Source organism: Equus caballus, chromosome 18, assembly GCF_041296265.1.
Source record: "Equus caballus isolate H_3958 breed thoroughbred chromosome 18, TB-T2T, whole genome shotgun sequence".
NCBI lineage: Eukaryota > Metazoa > Chordata > Mammalia > Perissodactyla > Equidae > Equus > Equus caballus.
The window spans coordinates 43,620,648-43,643,997 of NC_091701.1; the positions used below are offsets into that span (position 1 = coordinate 43,620,648).

General features: G+C 34.9%; 1 protein-coding gene across 12 annotated transcripts in view; it reads right to left on the reverse strand.

Annotated features, from left to right (window-relative positions):
* KCNH7 (potassium voltage-gated channel subfamily H member 7) overlaps positions 1-23,350 on the reverse strand; it is a 471,784-nt gene that overhangs the window by 144,822 nt on the left and 303,612 nt on the right. The gene's annotated exons all lie outside the window — the stretch shown is intronic.

Below are 23,350 nucleotides of genomic sequence, written 5' to 3' on the forward strand. Positions count from 1 at the left end.
TGCATTGAGGATGGTTTTAAACATGGAAGAACACTCTTAAAATTCATGAACCTCTTTGAATTTTATTTGAGTATACTCTTCCAGTGGATGGTCTTATCTACACACATATTTTAAATTCCATCTCTAGTCCAATGGTTCATAAATCTGTATCTCCAGCCTAGACTTCTTCTCTTAGTTCCAGACCTGCATGTTTAATGGCCTTATCAACATCTTCATTTGAAAGTCTTAAATAGACCTCAAAATCTCATAGCAAATCCAATCTCATGATCTATCCCTCCAAGCCCAGCCAGTTTTTTTCAGTGGATGGCATTGCAATCCATCTAATCATACAAACCTGAGACTTGAGGGCCATTCTAGTTACTGTTCCCTCTCACCTCCATTCCTCATATCTGATCAATCCTGTAATTGTGTTCACTTCACCTCCTGAAAATCTTTTTAATGTTTTCACTTCTCTCACCTCTACTGCTCTCACTTTTGTCTAAGCTATTATCACGGTTCACCTGATTTCTTGCAATCGGATGCTAATCACTTTGTGTATTTGCATCATATTGTCCATCCTTTAAATGAATAATTATCTTTTAGAAAATGCACTTCTGATCATGTAGACTATCATTTAGTCTTTCACTGCTCCCAATCACTTCCTGCTTTGGGGATGAAGACATCACTATCTCCACTCTGCAGCTTCGTCTTTCCTACCTTGCTCTCTGGGATCCAGCCATATGGACTTTTATTCCTCCAGAGGCCTGTCCTTCTCTCAAATTCAGGGCTTCCTTGTGTCTGACACAGTTTATTCTTCCTACTTAGCACATCCTTTATGTTTGACCTCCAAAGTCATTTTCTTTGGGAAGCTTTTCCTTCCCTCTGAACTACATTAGTGTTACTTTCATACCTTTCACCATAGTTAATAGTTAAACACTTATTGATTTTCTTTTCTTTTTTCTGGTGAGCACCAATCTAATCTCTACATCTATGTGTTTGGTGGTTGCTGTTGTTGTTGTTTTCTTCCACTACTGAGTGAAATCATACAATATTTGACTTTCTCCTTCCAACTTATTTCACTTAGCATAATACTCTCAAAGTCCATTCATGTTGGCAAAAATGGCAAAATTTCACAATTTTTATGGCTGAGTAGTATTCTATGGTGTATATATAGGACATCTTCTTTATTCACTCATCCATTGGTGGGCACTTAGGTTCTTTCCTAGTCTTAGCTATTGTGAGTAATGCTGCAATGAACAGAGGGGTGCAAATATCTTTTTGAACTACTGGTTTCATGTTCTTTGGATAAACATCCATGAGTGGAAAATGTGGATCATATGGTAGATCTATTAATCTTTTGAGGGAACTTCATACTGTTTTCCATAGTGTCTATACCAGTTTACATTCCTACCCATGGTGTATGAGGGTTCCCTTTTCTCCACATCCTCTCCAACACTTCTTATTAATTGTCTTGTTAATTATAACCATTCTGATGGGCATGAGATGATTAAATCACAGTAGTTTTGATTTGTATTTCCCTAATAATTAGTGATGTTGAACACCTTTCCACGTGCCTGTTGGCCATCTGCATATCTTCTTTGGAAAATGTCTATTTAGATCCTTTGACCATTTTTTAATTGGGTTATTTGTTTTTTTGTTGTTGAATTGTATAAGTTCATGATATATTTTGGATATTAACCTTTTATTAGATATATGATTTGCAAACATCTTCTCTCAATTGGTAGGTTGTCTTTTTGTTTTGTTGATGGCTTCCTTTACTGTGCAGAAGCTTTTTAGTTTGATGTAGTCTCGTTTATTTATTTTTTCTTTTGTTTCCCTTGCCTGGTCATACATGGTATTCAAAAAGATACTGCTAAGACTGATGTTGAAGAGCATATTGCCTATGTTTTCTTCTAGAAGTTTCATGCTATCAGGTCTTACATTCAAGCCTTAAATCCATTTTGAGTTAATTTTTTTGTACGGTAAAAGATAATGGTCTACTTTCATTTTTTTGCATGTGGCTGTCCAGTTCTCCACTTATTGAAGAGATTTTCTTTTCTCCATTGTGTGTTCTTGGCTTCTTTGTCAAAAATTAGCTGTCCATAGACATGTGGGTTTATTTCTGAGCTCTTGATTCTGTTCTGTGATCTCTGTGTCTTGTTTTGTGCCAGTACCATGCTGTTTTGATTACTACAGCTTTTAGTATATTTTGAAATTAGAAAGTATGACACCTCTAGCTTTGTTCTTTTTTTTACCAGGATTGCTTTGGCTATTGGGGTCTTTTGTTGTTCTATTTAAGTTTTAGGATTCATTGTTCTACTTCCATGAAAAATGTCATTGAGACATTGATAAGGATTCCCTTGAATTTGTAGATTGCTTTAAGAAGAATGGATGTTAATTTTTCCAATCTATGGATACGAAATATCTTTCCATTTCTTTTTGTCTTCCTGGATTTCTTTCAACAATGTTTTATAGTCTTCAGTGTACAGGACTTTCACCTCTGCAGTTAAATTTATTCCTTTATATTTTATTCTTTTTGTTGAGATTATAAATAAGATTGTTTTCTTAATTTCTCTTTTTGCTATTTTGTTGCTTTGTATAGAAAGGCAACCGATCTTTGTATGTTGATTCTTTACCCTGCAACTTTACTGTATTCATTTATTATTTCCAATAGTTTTTGGTGGATTTTTTTAGGGTTTTCTATATATAAAATCACGTGATCTGCAAATAGTCACAGTTTTATTTCTTCCTTTCCAATTTGGATCCCATTTCTTTCTTTTTCTTGCCTTATTGCTCTGGCTAGGACTTCCAATACTATGTTACATAAGAGTGGTGAAAGTGGGCATCTTTATCTTGCTCCGTTTCTTAGAGGGATAGCTTTCAGTTTTTCACCTTTGAGTATGATCTTAGTTGTGGGTTTGTCATATATTGCCTTTATTATGTTGAGATACTTTCTTCCTATACCCATTTTATGCAGAGTTTTTATCATAAATGGATTCTGTATTTTCCCAAATACTTTCTCTGCATCTTTTGAGATGATCATGTGATTTTTATTCTTCATTTTGTTCATGTGGTGTATCACGGTGACTGCTTTGCAAGTCTTGACTCATCTTTGCAACTCTGGAATAAATCCCATGTGATCATGGTATATAATTCCTTTAATGTATTGTTGCATCCAATGTGCTAGTATTTTGTTGGGGATTTCTGCATCTATGTTCAGCAGCAACATTGGCCTGTAATTTTCTTTTTTTCGAATTGTCCTTGTCTAGTTTTGGTATCATGGTATGCTGTCCTCATAGAATGAGTTAGGAAGAATTCTTTCCTATTCAAGTTTTTGGAAGATTTTGAGAATGATAGGTATTAAGTCTGAATGTTTGGTAGAAGTCACTGGAGAAGCCATCTTGTCCAGGACTTTTGTTTTTGGAAAGGTTTTTGATTATTGTTTCATTCTCCATAATAGAAATTGGTCTATTCAGATTCTCTATTTCTTATTGATTCAGTTTTGGAAGATTGTATGATTCTAAGAATTTATCCATTTCCTCTGGATTGTCCAGTTTTTTGGTGTATAGCTTTTCATAGTATTCTCTTAGAATCCTTTGCATTTCTGTGGTGTCTTGTAATTTCTTCCCTTTCATTTCTGACTTTATTTATTTGAGCCTTCTCTCTTTTTTTCTTGTTGAGTCTAGCTAAAGTTTTATCAATTTTATTTATCTTTTCAAAGCACCAGCTCTTAGTTTCATTGATTTTTAATTGTTTTTTTAGTTGCTATTTCGTTTATTTCCACTCTGATTTTTATTATTTCCTTCCTTCTGTTGATATTGGGCTTTGTTTTTTTTCTAGTTCCTTTAGGTGTATTGTTAGATTGTTTATTTGAGATTCTTCTTGTTTATTAAAGTGGACCTCTATTGCTATAAACTTCTCTCTTAGTACTGCTTTTACTGTATCGCATAAATTTTGGTATGTCATATTTTGATTTTCATTTGTCTCCAGGTTTTTTAAAAATTTCTTCTTTGACTTGTTCATTGACCCAATAGTTCAGTAGCATTTTGTTTAATCACATATTTGTGGCTTTTCCAGTTTTCTTCTTGTAACTGATTTCAAGTTTCATATCATTGTGGTCAGAAAAGATATTTTGTATTATTTTAATATTTTTAAATTAATTGAGACATGTCTTATGACCTAATATGTGATCTATCTTAGAAAATGTTCCATTTGAATTCAAAAAGAATGTGTATTTTTCAGTTTTTGAATGAAATGTTCTGTATCTATCTACTAAGTCCATCTGGTCTACTGTATCATTTAAGGCCAATATTCCTTATTGATTTTTTGTTTTGATGATCTATCCATTGATGTAAGTGGAATATTAAAGTCCCCTACTATTATTATGTTGCTGTCTATTTCTTCTTTTATGTCTATTAATGATTGTTTTATATATTCAGATGTTGGGTGTGTAGACATTTACAAGTGTGATATCCTCCTTTTAGATTGTTCCCTTTATCATCATGTAATGTCCTCCTTTGTCTCTTGTTACAGTTTTTGTTTTAAAGTCTATTTTGTCTGATATAAGTATTGCTACCCCAGATTTCTTTTCACTGCCATTTGCATGGAGTATGTTTTTCCATCCCATCACTTTCAGTTTGTGAGTATCTTTAGATCTGAAGTATGTCTCATATAGGCAGCATATATATGGGTCTTATTTTTTTTCATCCATTCAGCCACCCTATGTCTTTTGATTGGAGCATTTAATCCATCGATATTTAAAGAAATGGTTGATAAGTATGTACTTATTGCCATTTTGTTGCTTTTCTTCTGGGTGTTTTTGTAGTTCTTCTCTTGCTCTCTTCCCTTGTGATGTGATGGCTTTACTTAGTTTTATGTTTCAGTTTTTTCTCTTTAATTTTTGTGTATTTATTATATATTTTTGGTTTGTGATAACCATGAGGTTCGTATATAATAAACCATGTAAACAGCAATCTATATTTATTTGATGGTCTGTTAAGTTTGATCTCTTACTAAAAGCCCTAATTTTACTTGCTACCACACACATTTTATGTTTTTGATATCACATTTTACCTCTTCTTTGTGTGTGGGTATCTCTTAACCTTTTATCCTGGAAATACGTATTTTTAGAGTTTTTGTCTTTTGACCTTCATACTAGCTTTATAGGTGGTTGATCCACTACCTTTATTATATATTTACCTTTACCAATGATTTTTTTACTTTTACAACTTTATTATTCCTATTTGTGGTCTTTTCTTTTCCACTTAAGTCCCTTTAACATTTCTTGTAAAGCCTGTTTAGTGGTGATAAATTCCTTTAGATTTTGCTTGTCTGGAAAACTCTTTATCTCTTCTTCAATTCTGAATGATAACCTTACTGGGTAGAGTATTCTTGGCTATAGGTTTTTTCCTTTTAGCACTTTGAATATATAATGCTTCTCCCTTCTAGCATGTAAGGTTTCTGCTGAGAGATCAGCTGATAGCCTCATGGGGTTTCCTTTGTATATAACTTATTGCTTTTCTCTTGCAGCTTTTAGGATTCTCTATTTTTAATTCTTGACATATTCATTATAATGTCTCTTGGTGTAGGCCTCTTTGTGTTCATCTTCTTTGGTACTTTCTGTGTTTCCTGTACCTGGATGTCTGTTTCCTTCCTCAGGTCAAGGCAGTTTTCAGCTATTATTTCTTCAGATAGCTTTTCCGCACCTTTGTTTCTCTCTTCTCCTTCTGGGATACCTATAATATGGATGTTACTACACTTGATGTTTTCCCAGAGGTCCCTTAGACTGTCCTCATTCTTTTTAATTTATTTTTCTTTTTTTCTGATTAGCTTGGATGATTTCCTCTACTTCTTCATCCAGATCACTGATCCATCCTTCTATGTCGTCTACTCTGCTATTGATTCCCTGTAGTGAATTTTTCATTTCCATTATTGTATTCTTTAGTTCTGATTGGTTCTATTTTATATTTTCCAGGTATTTATTGAAGTTCTCACTGCATTCATATATTCTCCCAAGATCAGTGAGCATCCTTATGACTATTTGTTTGTACTCTTTAACAGGTAGATTGTTTATCTCTATTTCATTTAGTTCTTTTTCTGATCATTTGTCTTGTTCCCTTGTTTGGAGCATATTCTTTTGTATCCTCATTTTTCCTATTTCTCTGTGCTTGTATCTATGTATTAGGTAGATCAGCTCCATCTCCTGCTCTTGAAAATGTGGGCTTATGTAAGAGATGCCTTGTGGGGCCCAGCAATGCTCTCCTCTCTCATCATGCATGCCACATGTTCTAGGAGTGTCCATGTATGAGCTACATGTGTCCTTCTGTTGTGGTGGGGCTGATCTTGCTGTGGCATGGGTAGGCTAGGCTGGCCCTGGGCCAGGTCATTGTAAGGTCCAGCCTCATGTGGCTGCTACTGTCATTTTATTGGATGGGGCAAGCTCCAGCACAGCTGATTTCCAGGTCTAATGGCATACAACTACCACTGTTTTGCTGTTAAGCAAGTCAGGCCCCAGTGTGACTGGTTGCTAGGCTCAGGGACTTCCAAGTGATCCAGGCCTCCAGTGCACCTCCCTGCTCACTCAGGAGTGCAGATGGATGGGGCTGGCTCCAGATGTGGCAACACACAATGGTTTCAGGAGTTGGAAGGCAGGGAAGATCTCTTGTTTGTGTGGCTGTTTGAGATGAGTGGCACAAGTTGGCTGTGGCTGACATGCCCCACCACCCATGGACCCATTCTCCCTGCTACAGAGTTCCCACACACCCTGGCCACACTGGCCCACAAGTCTTTTGTGGCCTTGATAGTGGGTGGGGCCAGTCCCTGGGATGGGCTGCCTCTCCTGGCTGTACTCAATTACCTTGAGTGCTCTAGTGAGTGGGGCAACCCCCTGGGCTAACAGGATGGAATCCAATGGCAGCTGTTCACATCTGTGTCAGCACAACTGAAGTAGGTCACAATAATGGCTGTCACCACTGTCTTAGTCCCTGGGGTTCGTGGACCCAATTCTCTCCTGCTTCTTCCAGATGCACTCTGAGCTTAGTAGGTGAGTCTCTTCTATCAATGGACTATGAAATTTTCTTTCTGATGTTTTTGTATTGATTTCTGGAATGGGTGAATCTCTGTATAGGCCCTTTAAGAGCAGGTTTTTCTTTCTCTGGAGTTCAACAGTTTTTCAGAGTGTATTCCCTGTTGGTTTTCAAAGTCAGCAAAGCCAAGTATTATGTGATCCTGTCTCCATTGTGCTAAATCCAAGGGCGAGACTGCCTACTGTGGCATAGATCCCCTGCTCAGATCCCCCACTCTTGTGGGAAAAGTTCCATACCTTTGATATTGCTCCTGGCCATGAAATGCCATGGTTAGGATATGATTTTATCCTCAGCAGAGCTATATTTCTGCCTCTTCCACCCCTGTCAGTGTAGTGTAGTTCCTTGTTGTGGAGGTTTTTTAAATCTAGTTTCCAGATCTCTCTCAGAGGAAATTGTTCCACATTTAGTCTTAGATTTGTTGTATTTATGGGAGGAGGTGAATTCAGAGTCCTCCTATGCTGCAATCTTCAAAACTCTCATCAGAAGTCTAAAATCAAGATCTTGGGCAAGGCTGCATTCATCCTGGAGGCTCTTGGGAAGAATTCCTTTCTTGTCTTTTTCAGTGTCTAGAGGTTCCTGTAGTCCTTGGCTTGTGACCCCTTCTTCACATCATTCCAACCTCTTGTTTCTGGTAATGATGCCCCCTAGTACCATTCTGAGCAGCCTGTCTCCCTTCTATCCACCTGGGTAATTGGGGCTAATCTACTTGTTGGTTTTCTGATTAATACTTCTCTCCCATAGTGGACGGTAGGCTTCATAAGGATGGGGCCCTGTCTATTTTGCTCACCAAATCCTAGCTTTGACAGAATGCCTGAGCAGGGTCAATGAATTTCCATGAGCAGATTCTAAACTGACAATATGCTTCAATTTTGATGACTGAAAAACTAGAATATTTAATTGCTCTGACAAATCTAATTAGAGAATCTTAGCCTTCTGGAATTATATTGACCCATATTTACAAAAAATGAGTGTTTAATTAGGACTCAGTAGCTCATGGAAATCGTGAACTCTATATACCTGACACAGCTCATTGTTAATTTTACCTTTTTTGAGAGATTATTAATTGCTACCATTCTGATTCTAGAGGATACACAGAAATGTTTCCAAACTCCTCATCATCTAGTGGATTATATGTAAAATACCCATTACAGAAATTTTAGAATTAAGCAGGCTAATTTATTATTGTAAGCTTTAATTTGTGGGCTAATAGTTAACAGTGTAAAGTATAATTGAAATAGAATTTATCTTTCCAATAAAAGACAAGCCACAATGCAAAAACTCCAAGTGCATTCAGCGTTAAACTCCGGATTAATAAAATATAGATGAAAGTAACCAATCTGTTCAAATAAGATTAAATAGCAGTGCATCACGGTAACTGTTTTGCAAGCATTCTTACATAATTCTACTAACAACTTTTATATGTTTAAGTAAATTGCCAAGTTAAAAATCAGTGAACTGCATCACAGTCATTTGATTAGTTTCTAATGCACATGGAATTGAGTTATAAAGCAGTTTACAAATCAATTCCGTAAACTTATTGCAATACACTGAAGGTCAATTCCTACTTTTATTCATTTTTCAACAATTACATTGCCCTCCTCCTTTAAAAACAATTCACTGCCTTTCTTAATTAATGACCACACAAGGCATTTAGTTTGCTCCTATAGCTTAGTCATATCCAAGGTGGTACAGATGGTCTTTTCTGCATCACTAGGTTAACATGACCGTGTTATATTGCATTATAGATTTAGTTGTCTAACTGAAGTTCATCTGGAAAGAATACACGTTGAGAATTTTGCTCAATGCCAGCACTTTCTGGCTTGAAATATGAAACATAGATGAGGGTAATCCTGTTATGGTTCTTAACACTGAAAAACACCCTTGTAAGTTAAGTCTCCATATTTACCATATTTGCTTTCTAACTTGAATAATTAACATAGATACTATTTTGTTTGATCTACTAAATGCTTGATAAATCTGAAATAAGAACTATAGAATAAGCTTTTTTACACATTTTTAAACACATCCCCTGAAATAATTATAAGTACTGATAAACTACTTACACGGACATGATTTTGTTTAAATATGCTATTTTCATCTAAGAGGTTATATAGTTTCTAAAACAATGATCTTACAATTAACTACTACTACAGTGTCTTTCTGAGGATATGTCAATTTGTAAAGCTGCATCTTCATATATCCTATATCATATTTGACTAAGAGCTTTTTACCTCTCAACCAAGAAGACATAGAGATATTCCCATCATCCTTCTCTTTAAAAAGCCTAGATTTAAGACTCAAATTTATATACACAAGGATGTTAAATACTTGGCCCAAGATCACATAGGAAATCAGGGTAAAGTCAGAATAAAATAGGAATTTTCTTGATTTAATTTCAGTTTATCGAAGATTTGGTCTTTTCTTGGGCTACAGATATCCTTAGGAGAATCTAGTGAGAATAATAATTCTCTCCTCTAAATAAATGTGGATAAATGCATCCACACAATTTTGTTTATGATCTCAGAGGCTGAATAACAAAACCCCCTTCCCAACCAAAAGCCTTCCACTAACCTCCCCTAGGATCCCTTAGGATTACTTGACTCTTAATTTCCTTCCAGTTTTGAGTTTTTGGCTTATATATTTGCTCTAACAACAGTTCTCGCAAAATTATAGTGATCACAACCACATCTCTCCCCAATCTCCTGTGGTAGTAAATTTAGGAAATGGTTTTCCTAACTTTTTCAAATTGAGAAGACTTCATCAATGTGAACTGTTATTTCTCTTTCTTTCCGCCTCTCTCTTTCTCTCCTCTGGGAGCTGGGTTTCATGTACCAAAGTTTGGAAAAAAACTACGGTGCCCATTTTGACCTCAAACAATTTTTCCAACTTAGGAATATACTTAGGAATATTATAAACAATAATATTTCTTGCAGAAAATCAAATATTTCTGAAAAATCCTCCATACATGCCTAATCACTGAATTTCTTCACAATTACAAATTTCCAATCACTCCTTTGGTTCAATGTCTCATCATTTTTATAAACTCTTAGAACTTTGATTATCTAATAATTTGATTATCTAATAAAAGCCAGCTAAATATAAGTCAGGAACATTTTACTCCTGCTTGGTTCTGCTTAGTCGAAGTATAGACTGAAAAGTAGAGAGAAACTTAAGTTGAAAAAGTCACGTGAACTAGAGAACATAGTGGCATTAGGAAAGGACATACATGTGGTGTGGGTGTGTAACGGACATTGTAAAGGCCATGAGCAGCGATAGTCCCCTCACAAAGGATTAGGAGTGGTGGGAGCTGTCTTCGATTGGATCCCTGAAAATGGACTGTGCGATTGGTTTTATGGGGAATGTTCTCAGGAGATGCACCCATAAGGAAGGGAGGAAGGCTGGATTGGGCAGAGGAAGCTGAGCGGTCTTGCAAATTCAGCTGAAGCTGCAGCCAGTCCTCCTGGGAGCTCTGGAGCTGGGATAGCCCTGCAGATTTATGCCAGATTGAAGTTAGGGTAACTGGCCTTTGTCTCTCTGCATCAGTCAGTCACTGGCTACAGCCACCCCATAGGAAGGGCCATAGCCTTGGGTAAAGCAATACACGATTTCCAATGGGGGCGGAGTTATGCACCCTCAGCAGCCAACATTTCCAGTAACCAACCTTGAGGAAGGTATCTGGCTGAGCGACATGGTGTCCACTGTACAGACAGGGAAGACTAGCCTGTTTTTGATCTGAAAGAGACTATGATCTGAATTAAGTCTACTATCAGCTATTAGCACACAAAATAAGGATTTGTGAATTAATGTCAATGTACCTTTCTAAAGTCAGGGAATTCACAAGTCTGACACTTAAACTGGGAGGCTTAAAATCACTGTGAGACTTTTCTCCAGCCAAATAGCTCTGGATATGCAGAGAAACATGACTTTAATCTCTGAGTCAGAGAGAGCGATATACCAAATTTGAAGAGAGAAAGAGGAAAGATAATTGACATATCTGCCTTTTCTTTTTAGGGAGAAATTTCCACAGAGTCCCCCTGCAAGGAAATGAGTCTTTCCTACTCCTAACTATGTAAAGAGTTTATGATGTTGCCCATTGGCTGCTAGAGCAGCCCATAATATTATCAAAGAAGGCAGTAGTTAGAAGTTAGACTGGGAAAAAGGATCATTCAGTCTGAACTGGCTAATCTGTTTAGTGGGTGACAAATGGGGCAGTGCCACCGGTGTGGTCCTGGTGTTAGTGACAATAAACGATCACCAGGGACTTAGTAAACCTGAAGCTAAATTTGAGAGCTTTCAGAGGAGCAGATGTGGTCAGTTGTACCTTGAAAGACTAAGACTCCTGGGACATTTCCTGGGGTAAGAGATACCAGAGAAAAAATAAGATTTTACAATAAGGCAGTAACTATAGGACCAAATTGGAATCATGTAGCAACGTCAGTCCCAACCCAGTAGCGCACGGCACACGTGTGCAGCGGTCGGAGAAGTTAGTGCTGCAGCCTGCGTGAGGGCAATCACAGGAACTGCAGCAGCAGCAGAGAACTTCTAGAACAGGTTTGCAAAAGCTGATGATGTCTGACACTACTTCCAACCTGACTGGGTCATCATGAGAGCAAAGAAGCTGAAAACACAGGTCTGGGGTAAAGGAGATAAGGCAGAAAACAGGACAAGACAGTGGACTGCTTTTAGCAACCCAAGGTTCAAATCCCTCAGTGAGGAGGGATTGGAAACGAAAGCAAACACATCACTGTTATACATACCTAATTAGGTTTCTGTGTGATAACTTCTTAATAAATCCAAGTGTGATTTACCAATCCTGTTATTTTGTTTCTCTTTGATAGATTTCTTCCTTTTCCAAATGCCAAATTAAAGAGTCCATTCAAGTTATGTGAAAGTAATAATGTCTTAACCTAGATTGACCCAGGATGACCATGTTCTCATCACATTGACAGGGACTCTCTTGATGCAGTATTCCAAACACAAATGGTACAGAAACCAGTTACCCAAATGCTGTGTGAATAGGGACTGAACCCTATTTGGTTGTTGCTAGGTAACAAATTCTTCTAAATGATACGCAGAACACATGGGGACTCTCTGGTGTGGATATGCTGATTTAGGCTGTCATTAACATTCATTGTTAATGAAGGGATAAAGCATAATTTTTTTCAACCACCAGCAATTTTCTTGATCTTAGAAATATGTATTTTGCCTGAATCCTGGGGGGAAGACATGCTGTAAAATTGACTGCAACCCCTGACTGAACTTTCCCCAGATTTCGTTTAGCAACCATGTCATGATTCTTTCTTCTATACCAAATTTAATCTTCAAAAAAGAGGAAACTTCCAAACACATGATAATGGTAAACATTAGTTATATTATAAAACCTTTAATTAAATCCATCTGAATAACAGATTGTTTCTATAGTAATGCTCGCTGAGTGGGAAACTCTATATTACTACCGCAGCTCTTCATCTTTGAATTAAAGAATAACTTTCAGCTCCAATGCAGAGCAGTAAAAACACTGTGAACGCCCTTTTATAAATTAGCTATACAGAATATTTCTTTGTTCCTTAGCTTGAGGTGTGAAAACTGAAATACAAATTTGAGGGAGTAATGTACCTATTCATGCAACTATATATTTTACGTGTCAATCAATCAGAATATTGAGTGTAAAGCATATGAATACATTTTTAGTGGCTTAAATTATCTAGATAGTTGCCTAAATTACCAACTGTATTTTGTATGTATAGATTTAGCTTCAGGTGAAGCTTTGAGAGTAATTCAAACTTTTATTTTGGTAAGTATAAAGGTAAAAACCTTCTCTTGATTTAGAGAGTATAATTTTAATCATTTCAAAGGTAATGGAACCTCCTTATAGTACCTTAATAAGAGTAAATGAAAAAGTTCACTTTTGAAAATAACTATGAGAATAAGATACTATAGAAATTTAACTTTATAATAGTTTTATACCCTGTTTTCCTTACAATTTATCTCTATACTTTTATCTAGATATTAACTAACTTAGACCAAGTAGTTCTCAAACTTTAGTGGGTATCAGAATGACTTGAAGGGTTTGTTGAACACGCATTGCTGAATTTCTGTGTTTCTGAACCAGTTGTTCTGGTGCAAGGTCCAAGAACTTGCATTTCAAACATGTTCCAAGATGATGCTGATGGTCTCACACTTGGAGAATCACTGACTAATGTTCATTCAGTAGGAAAAGATAACAAATACTCAGTATAAAAATAACTTAGCAATTCATTTATTTATATATGCTACAAATATGTATTGAATACTTACTATTTGTAAAACGTTGGGGATACATGGAAGAAAATACAACATCCCTGCTATGAACTAGAGTAGAATGGTTCTTGGCTGCTTTAAATAAGGTAAACATTCTCTAGTTTTCCTCAACCCTCACCTCTCTCTTTTTTCCTGGCCTTCTTCAGTCATTTATGTTACTGGTCTCCCAGGCAAATAGATATGACCAACATAGTGGTAGAGACAGGTATAAAGTATCATGATGTCACAGGGGCAGGAAGATGGAAATCTGTCTGGGTGAGTTAGGAATGCTCCACCTTTGGAAAAGGTGTGCCAGAGGAATGAAGTCATTCTAGTAGAGAGGATACCAAACAAAGTGATATAACATGTATGGTGGTTTCAAGGAACCACCGGTGAAATATCAGATCTGATTGGGGAGGGGATTTTGATAGGAGATGAGGCTGAAAAAATATCGGAGGCCATAGCATGAGTCTTTTGTATAAAGCACAGGGTTTTGGAGCTTTATATTTGCAGGCAATAGAGAAATTGTAAAGGATATAAATAGTGGAGTATTATGATCTGATGTACAGTAGTATGACATGTGACCCTGAGGAAAAGTAGCCAAAAGCAGCGATACAAATCATGAGATAATTGCATCAGTCCAAGGAAGATGTGTTGAAGGCCTGAGTGGGCAGTTATGGTGGGCTGTTTGAGAGGGAGATTCATGAGGTGTGCTTGGCAAAAGTTGACCACTGTTTGGTTAGGAGAAGGGAGGATTAGAGAGAAGGAAAAGTTTACCATGATGCACAGGTCTCTGGCTCACTTGGCTTGATGTCACCATCACAATGTACGAAGAGCAAGAGATTTTGACAGGATGGGGTGAATGGTAGCTGGAGATGGAAAGACAAGACTTAGCTTGAAATGTTAAATCTTCCAGAAATGCTAAAATTTTCCAAAGGAGATGCACAGTGAGCAACTGGATATATGAAGTCCTAAGTAATGAGAAAAGTCTAGAGAAAGGTAAGGGCTGGAGATACTGATTTGTGAGGCGGGTCTTTACACTGAGGTCACAGATGAGTTTGCCCAGGCAGGGTGTATTGAGAAGACGAACAAGAAGAGAAGAAGGCTAAGAGTACCTTCTGGGGATAAACAAACAGTGTTTAAGAGTAAAGTAAGAGGAACAAGAAAACGGTACCAAATTTTGGTACTAATGTTACAGAGATCAAAAGAAGCATAGATATATGGTGTCATGGAACATAAAAGAACAGAGAGAAAGGAATTACATTTAGCAAGGTACATTCAACCTAGAGGGTAATGCAGTGAGCACAACATAGAGAGCTCAATTCCAGTGGGCAGAGAAATGAAGAAAATAAGGGATATGAGTGAGAAGGTTTGGAAAATCCAAATGCCTACAGGAAGAGACAAATAACATAAATGAAGAAAGCCAGATATAATCAAACAATAAGGAGAGATGAGGACTGCAGCAAAGTAGAGAGTGCACTCCCCATCTGAAAGTGTGCTCAGTATTCTGTTTCAGTTTATTGAGAACATGTGGCCAGACACTCCTATTTTTCCCAAATAAGCAAGTGATCTTAATTTTACGTGTAATCTTACAATTTTTAAAGGATGGCAACAAATTCAACTAATTAAAACTTTGAGAAAATATTATGTCATATAAACAGAATGTATCTGTTGAAATACAGCCTATTCTCAGCGGCATGAGTATGAGCAAAAGTGAAAAAGCCGGTGGAAAGGATTGGTGAGAGAGGGTGCATTGGTGGAGAGATTTTGAGAGAATGGAGGAGGGAATGGGTTTCAAGTGGAGATTTGAGACTCAGGTAAGATTTATCACCAGGGGTTGAGATATATTTGCTGAGGGCAGGCTGATTAAGAGAGTTCCTGCCCACGCCCTACCCCTCTGCTCTGAGGTGTGGGAGGTGAGGTTATCTGTGGGGACAGAGAAGTGAATTTGAGGTGAGAGTCATGAGAAGCCTAAGGAAGGTCGGAGATACTTGCTAAGGGAAAGAGGTGAATGATCTGAAACAAAAATTAGGGTCTCATGCATAGTTTTGACATGCAGTATAATCATTTATAAAATAATACATGATAAAATGCATTACCTTTCTGTGAATGAAATACTTAACTTGGGGCCTGTTTTCTTCTTGGCAAATGTTTCAAGTTTAGTAAAGTGAGAATACTTCATGGATTTTTGACAGTGATGGCAACAGTAAATTAAGTAGACTTAAATTTAAATAAAAACTATTTTAAACTGATAGAAATGAAAATGCTATTAGTTAAAATTTATTTGGGGATATGAGCTTAAGGTCGACTTTTATAGTGGTTCAAATTGATTGGTTTTAAAACAAGATAAAAACATAGAATGCATTCATTTTCTGTTTGGACATCTACTGTTAAGCCAAGAATTGTTGTTTAATTTAGGTTCCCCCAATGCCTTTGAAAAATTTTTAACAGATTAAAATGTGTATGTGTGTGTGTGAACCAGACTGGTAATTCTAGATTCCTGCTATAAAATAGAAGAAATATGAAACTCAAATATACTTGTAAATAATTTAAAATGAAACAAAAATACTTTATTTAGAATAATAAAAGCAAAAGTCTCAAACTTGATGACAATGAACTCTGAAATTAATAGTGTATGCAAGAAGACATAATTTGGTTATCTTCCACATTATGCAAATATTTCATAACAACAGATATTAAAGCAGGAAAAAAGAGAACATTTTCCCATTGCTATTAGTTCCTTTAAATGTGGCCCCCATTTAGTTGGTAGGAAAAGTGCAATTTTATCTTCCCCTCGGTACTATTTCCGTTTTTCAGGCTGAAAAGTTTTTACAGAAACCATCAGCGAGAAAAAGCTTAATAACATCTTTTATTGGGTATTTACATTTATTTTGTAGCAATTAATTGACTCAATTGTGCAGCACTTATCAATTTGATAGTTAAGCCTATCAAAATAATACTCTCTTCTGTACTTGCTTCATACCAGGGGACATAAGTCATCTATTTGTGACTGGTCCTACGTCTTCAACAGAGAATAAATTTGTGAAAAATTAGTTCTTTCCAGAGATAGCTGCTCACTTTTGTTGTATAGGGTTCCTGATCCAGAAACTAGATATTTGCATTTAGAAATGACCCACCACTTCATTCAGTACAAAACAAGTTTCTAGATTTCCAGAATTTACTCAGCCCCATTTATCATAGTCCCTTTTTATGATCCATCTTTTCTCTTGTATATTTAGCTCCTTTTTTGTTACTTAATCTTCTTAATTCAACATGTCATTTCTTTTTCATCTATTTCTTATGTTGTCAGTTCACATTGTTTCCTTTAGTTTGCCTACATTTCAGGAGAGCCAGTCTAAAGAATACCACATCTTCTCAGACAAACAGTAGCCATTTCCCCATTACTCCCACTTAAATCCCAACACATAGGGGCACACATGTACACATACCTGTACACACTCCTATTTAGATAAGAAATTAATCATTTTAAAGGTTAAGATGTTTCTGGACAAAAGGTGTATCAAAATTTGATTTGATTTTCTTTTTTTGTTTGTTTGTTTTAGTGGCTACCACTGGAGCAACAATGTTTGAAATAACCAACATCATTATTTTACACAGGTGGTAAAATTATATTTTAAGAAAAAAATATCAGCAGGAGTTTGCCCAAGATCAGAAATAACACAAAGTGGAAATTTTGAAGTTACCAAGTCTAATTTGTCTTTCTTTAACTTTTCTGCTTGATTTAACAGTCAACTCTTCAAAAACTGACACCAAGTAAAGGGAAAGTTAAAGCATATAATAACAGAAAGGTATAATCAAAACCAATACACTGGTTGTAAATAATGGGCCTTTGCAATGCTCTAGAAACAATTTTATTTGCATATTTGTACTTTATCCAATGATTCCTTGTGTGAATGACAGCCACAGTGTAGGGAAATCACTCATGTTCACAAAATAAAAAACAATCTCTGTTGAATTTGCTATGACGTTCACATGAGATGCTATTTTAATCACAGTATAAAGTTGCGTATGTAATGTATTATATCCTGGGAGGCTACTGTATAGATTATCTTCCATCAAAGAAATCTAAGTTTCAAGTTTCCATTTGTATTTCAGTTTGAAATGAATATTTTATTTAAAAAAAATTCCTGGTTTTTTGCCATGCTGCTGATACATCACTCCATTTTTCACTTCTATCCAATTTTACAGATCATGCAAGATAACTAATTTTTGGAAAAAATGAATAATTTGTGGAGACAATGAAGAAACAAAACTAGGCACCCTCAAAACAAATTCTCTTATTGACATTTAAGATCAAAATACAGGCTGTCATTACCTAAAGTATACTCCCAGGAATCATTAAAAAATGATGGAATTTGTTGGTAGAAAATAAAGAAATCAAAACAGTCACCAACTTGAAGGAGCAAGATTTTGGGATTACAATAGTTTTTTACAGTAGTTCCATTTTGTTTCTAAATATGTCACCTGGGAGACTGACAAATTGGTGATTTTGATAAAGAGTTTTCCCCAAGTGGTGTTGTCCAGAGAAAAATATTTAGAATGTTGGAATCATATTACATTAATATATTTGTCCCAATAATCTTTTAATAGAATATTGTACTGTCATTTAGACATACCTAAGGAAGTAACTGACACTATAAAAAATTCTCAGCTGAGTGTACATTTGATTTAGTATTAGACTTAGTTTTACAACATAGGCTTTTGGGACTGTGTTTTCTGTCTTATGTATAATTTTCTATCTGAATTTATATACAGTATAACAATTTCTTTTCTCAGACATTAAATTTTGTGATAAGGCTTCCAGATTCCCACAAAGATAGATGCCTAAATTTCACTTTCTTCATGGATCCTCCTAAAAACCATAGAGATCAATAAGGGAGGCCAATAAAAACACTCATAAACTATGCCCAAAGACTAACTACAGAAAGAGACACTACAAACTTTAACTTATGTGTAAGCAGGGAAATAAAGGCCCAAGACCAGCAGAATTGGCTCAGGAGAGCACAGTACAATAGAGAATCAGGCAGAAACTAAGTGAAAAAAGAGGAGTACAAAAGTCTCCTTCGAGTGATGGGACACATATAAAATATGGTTTACCCTCAGAAGAAGAGGGCTCCACACTGAGTAAGAAATACTGAGAGCAGATCCATGACCTGAATGGGCAGAGCACTGGTTACTAGAGAGACAATAGAAAGTGGCTTGAAAAGTGCACAAGACCCCAGATAGCAGCCTCGGAAAAGCACTACTTCCTGGAGAGGTGGAGGGAGCTCCAAATGTGGAATTGTCTCTTGGAGGCTGGGAAATAAGGAAGCAGCTGAATATAAGTTCTCCTTACTGAAATAAGAGGGAATAGAAGAATCAGAAGACAAAGGAAAAACAGGGAGTGCCATATGTTTTAAAGAACAAACAACAAAAATCTCCCAAATTTACAAACTCCTTGCAATGTATGAACGAGCCTTTGAATTGAAAAACTGAGAAACCCACTCAAATAAGTCCCATTTCTTTTGCCCCTCTCTAGATTTCCTTTTAATGCTGATCCAAGAAAGTCCTTCATGAATAGAGATAAACAAGAAAACTCTAATATTTGTACAAAGAAAAAAAACAGAAAATGGGGATAAAAACATACTTTGTAGAGGAAATTGTGCTAAAAAGATAATTATGAAATAGAATAACTATTTAACACCCCCCAAAAAATTTTAAAACATTTAAGCCAATAATTGAAGATATGAAATAAAATTATGAGTCAGGAATTGAAAAACATGGAATAAGAACTGGACAAACAAGAAGAAAATGCAAAGCTAGAACTGAAAAATATAGGGAATAAATTCAGGAAAGAAAAAGGAAAAATCATGTAAAAAATTAAAACCACAGTACAAGCCACCCACAAGAATAAAGGTTAGAAATGAGAGAAGCCAAGAAAATAAAACAGAAATAGAGAGAAAAAAGGACCAGAGAGAAAGTGATAAATATGAAAGACAGACAACAAAGGTCCAATATACGTATTATTTGAGTCCTTGAAGAAGAAAAACAAGCAAAAAGAAATTAAATAAATATTTAAAATTATAATTCAAAAAAATTTCCTGAAATAAAAGATAAATTGAATTTACATATTGAAAGGCCCATCATGTGTCTGGGAAAATTGATTTAGATTAGTCAAATCTGGACATATGCTAGTAAAAATTTTAGATTTTAAAAGTCTTTCATGATTTGAAAGAGAAGTAGTATTAAAGTCTCCTATTATTAGTTTATTTCTGAAGTCTTCTGGGACTCTGAAAAACTATCAAAATCACTTACAAAGGGTAATCAAGTAGGTTGGCGTCAGATTTCTCATTAGCAACATTGGATGAAAGAAAAGAGTGGAACAATATCTACAAGTTTCACAGGGCAATAAATTGTGAGCCAAATATGTAATGTCTACCTAGATTGTCCTTCAAGTGTCAAGGCTCTAGAAAAATAGCATTGAACATGAAAGAACCATGAAAATATTTTACTCATAAACATTTCCTGAAGAGGATGAACTTCATCCAAGAAGTTACAATGGGGAACCTTTGGCAAAAAGACTAGTGGTAAGCACTGAATACATTTCACTAGAAATTTAAGACCAAAACAAAAGTGAGAAGTAGGTAAACATTACAACCACTGACAAGCTAGAAATACCACAACCAAACAAAATGAGAGGCGAAAGAGAAAGAAGAAAATGTAAAATAAGCTCATTGAGTGCCCTGATGGTAAAAATTGGGAGTCAAATGACATAATTTAAGTTGACAGACTGAAAGATAGAAGAATAAGATAGGTAGGAGTACAAAGATAAGCATTAAGGCAGGTAATATTATTAACTAAAATTTCATGGTGGAAAAGGGGAAGAAAAGAATTAGAAGCTAATTTGATTCTTGCTATAGTAAGGAACCAAAATGCGGTGTCTGAGGAAAAGGGGTAGAGATGAAGGGCATTATATAAAATTATTTTGTAAAGATAACTGCTAGAAAAAAATACAAATGTACCTGAATACCAAAATAAAAGTGAAAACAGGGTCAAACAAACCAAAAACACACAGTAAAAAGGAGAAAAGAAAACATAACCTCATGAAGTACTTTACGAGAGCATATTTAACATACAATATGTTAGTACTAAGAGAAAATATATTAGTTATATCAATAAATGTAAACGCCTATTGTAGTTTAAAATGAAAAAAGTGTTTTTTATTACAAGAAACAAAGGAAAACCTAACTCTACAATGTATAAAAAAGACATAACTAAAACAAAAAAAGATTAAAAGGTGGTTGAAAGATATAACAGAAAATGGAAAAAGAAAAAACACATGTCATGATCTAAGATACAGTGGAATTTAGATGGAAAATCATTAATTAAAAAATACGATACACTAGCATGCTACAGGCTAACTTACAGTAAGAATATAACGATTTATATGACTATCTGTGAAATGTGAATAGCTACGAAAAAAGTGAGACAGCAGCAATATTTGTAAAACAGAAATTACAAGAGATACAAGGAAAAACAGAGAAAATACCCTAATAACAGAAGACTTTAATACACTTCTCTTAATCCAACACACATCTAATGGACAGAAAAGAAACAAAAGTTTAGAAGTCTTAAAAAACAACACAATAAGGCAGACTTTTCAAAGTATATGTCAACTTTTGTACCCTAATATTCTTGAATATCACCTTCTTTTCACATTCATGTAGATCATTCATGAAAATTGGTCAAATAATAAACCATAGGAAAAACCTTAGTAAACTACAGAAGAGAAATAATAAAGACATCATTTTATGACCGTAAGATGTTAAACCCAGAAGTTACTAATAAAATAATACTTAAAAAAACACCTTTCCTACTGGAAAATTAAAAATTCTCTACACAAAACAACTCCAATTAAAAACTAAGAAAACAAAATTTGCATATTTTCTAAAAAAAGATTATGAAAATACCACATATCTGAATTCATAGAGTATTGCTTACACAGTGTTTGGGGAAAAATATATAGCCTTAAAATCATATATCAAAAAAACTGAAAGAATGCAGATAAATCAATTATGTTAGAAGATGAACAAAGTAAACCGATAAAAACCTGAATTAATAAGATAAAAGCAAAATTTTATGAGTTTATCAACTAAGAGGGTTGATAAAACAATGAAATTTAGTTCCTTGGAAACAAAAGCACTAAGTAACAGAAAATTTCAAATGGGAGAAAACAAAAATAGAAGAACTGAGAAATATCAGGAAGGAAATAACTATAGGAACAGAGGAAATCTTAAAATATCATAACTGGCAACTTTGCATAATTCTATTAAAATAAATTTTAAAAATCTACATTAAATAAATTATTTTTCAAGAAATAAAATTTAACAAAACTGATACTTGGTGAGCTGGATAATTTGAATAGTCCAATCTCTGGAAAAAATATTTTCAAAAAGCTACTCTACAAATGAGTACTGGAGCTATATGATTTCACAGGGGGATCATACTTAAATTTTAAAGTCCAGATAATCCCTAAAGTATTTAAATGGTTCTGTAGCATAGAAAATGGAGAAGAAGCTCCAAATTATTTTCTGGAGGAATTATAACATCGATACAAATACTTGATGAAATTGCACATACACACACAAAAATTACAGATCAGTTTCCCTAATGAATATCGATGCACAAATTCTAAATCAATTTTAGACAAATCCAATGATATATTGCAAAATGAAATATGTCATGTCCAAATGTGGCTCCTTCCAAGGATGTAAGAAGAGTTCCGTATTAGTAATTCCATTAATGAAATTTACCATAAAAATCAGAAAACAGAATGGCACACTCATATCCATAGATGCTGTAAAGGCAATTTACAAATTTCAACACCCATACTTAATAAATGTAAGTCAATGAAAACTTCCTTAAAGTTATAAAGCACATAGAACACAACCCACAGGTCATCATTTGAATTAATGGGGAACACTGGTGGCATTCACATAAAAGTCAGGATCAAGGCGTAATGTTCACCACAATTTCTTTTTTGATGATATTCTGGAGGTAATAGCCAGCACAATTAAAAAAGAAAGTATTAGATGTGTAAGAATTGGAAAGGAAAATGTAAAACACTTTCTGTTTGATATAATCGGACTCTTGAAAAACACGAGAGCCAATATATAAACCACTGCAAATTAAGAAAGCTTACTAAGATGGTAGGATATACAATTAACATACTCAGAAAAAAACAGGAGGCTTTAAAATAATCAGAAGACATAATGAAAGAGAAGATTTTATTTATAATAGCAGCAACAACAAAAATGTTAAATGCCGAGTAGCAAATTAAACAATAAGGAAAATTTTAAAACACTTCTAAAAGACACAAAAATTAGACTTAAAAATGAAAATACACATAATATTCTTGTATAGAATAACTGAACATCATAAAGATGTTAATTTTCCTCAAATTCAATTATAAAATTAATGTGAATCCAATAAAATATCCAATTTTTTTTCTGTATCTAGACAAGTTGATTCTAAAGTTCATACGGAATATTCAGCAAGAAATAACCCCAAACACCTGAAAATTAATATCAAAGGGTGCATGTCATATCAGAGATTAATTGTATATTTAAAACAGTGTGATTTTAAATGATAAAAAGACCAACAGAATAGAAAGTGCAGAAATATACGTAAGCACTTAAGGAAGGTTAGTACATGGTAAACACAGCATCTCAAATTACAGGTGAAAAAATAGACTTTCCAATAAATGACGTTAGCACAACTGGAGAGCCATTGATAAAATGATAAATTAAATTTATATCTTGCATTATAAACCAAGCTAAACCTAAAATGGATCAGAGGTACTAAAAAGTAAAACCATACAAGGTCTAGAAAAAAAATTGCATTTGTTTACAACTGTGGAATGGTGAAAGCTTTTCTAATTATAGCTCAAAAATTGAGAATCAACAAAAGAAAAGGTTGATAAATTTAGCCACATTCCAAAAACCCCC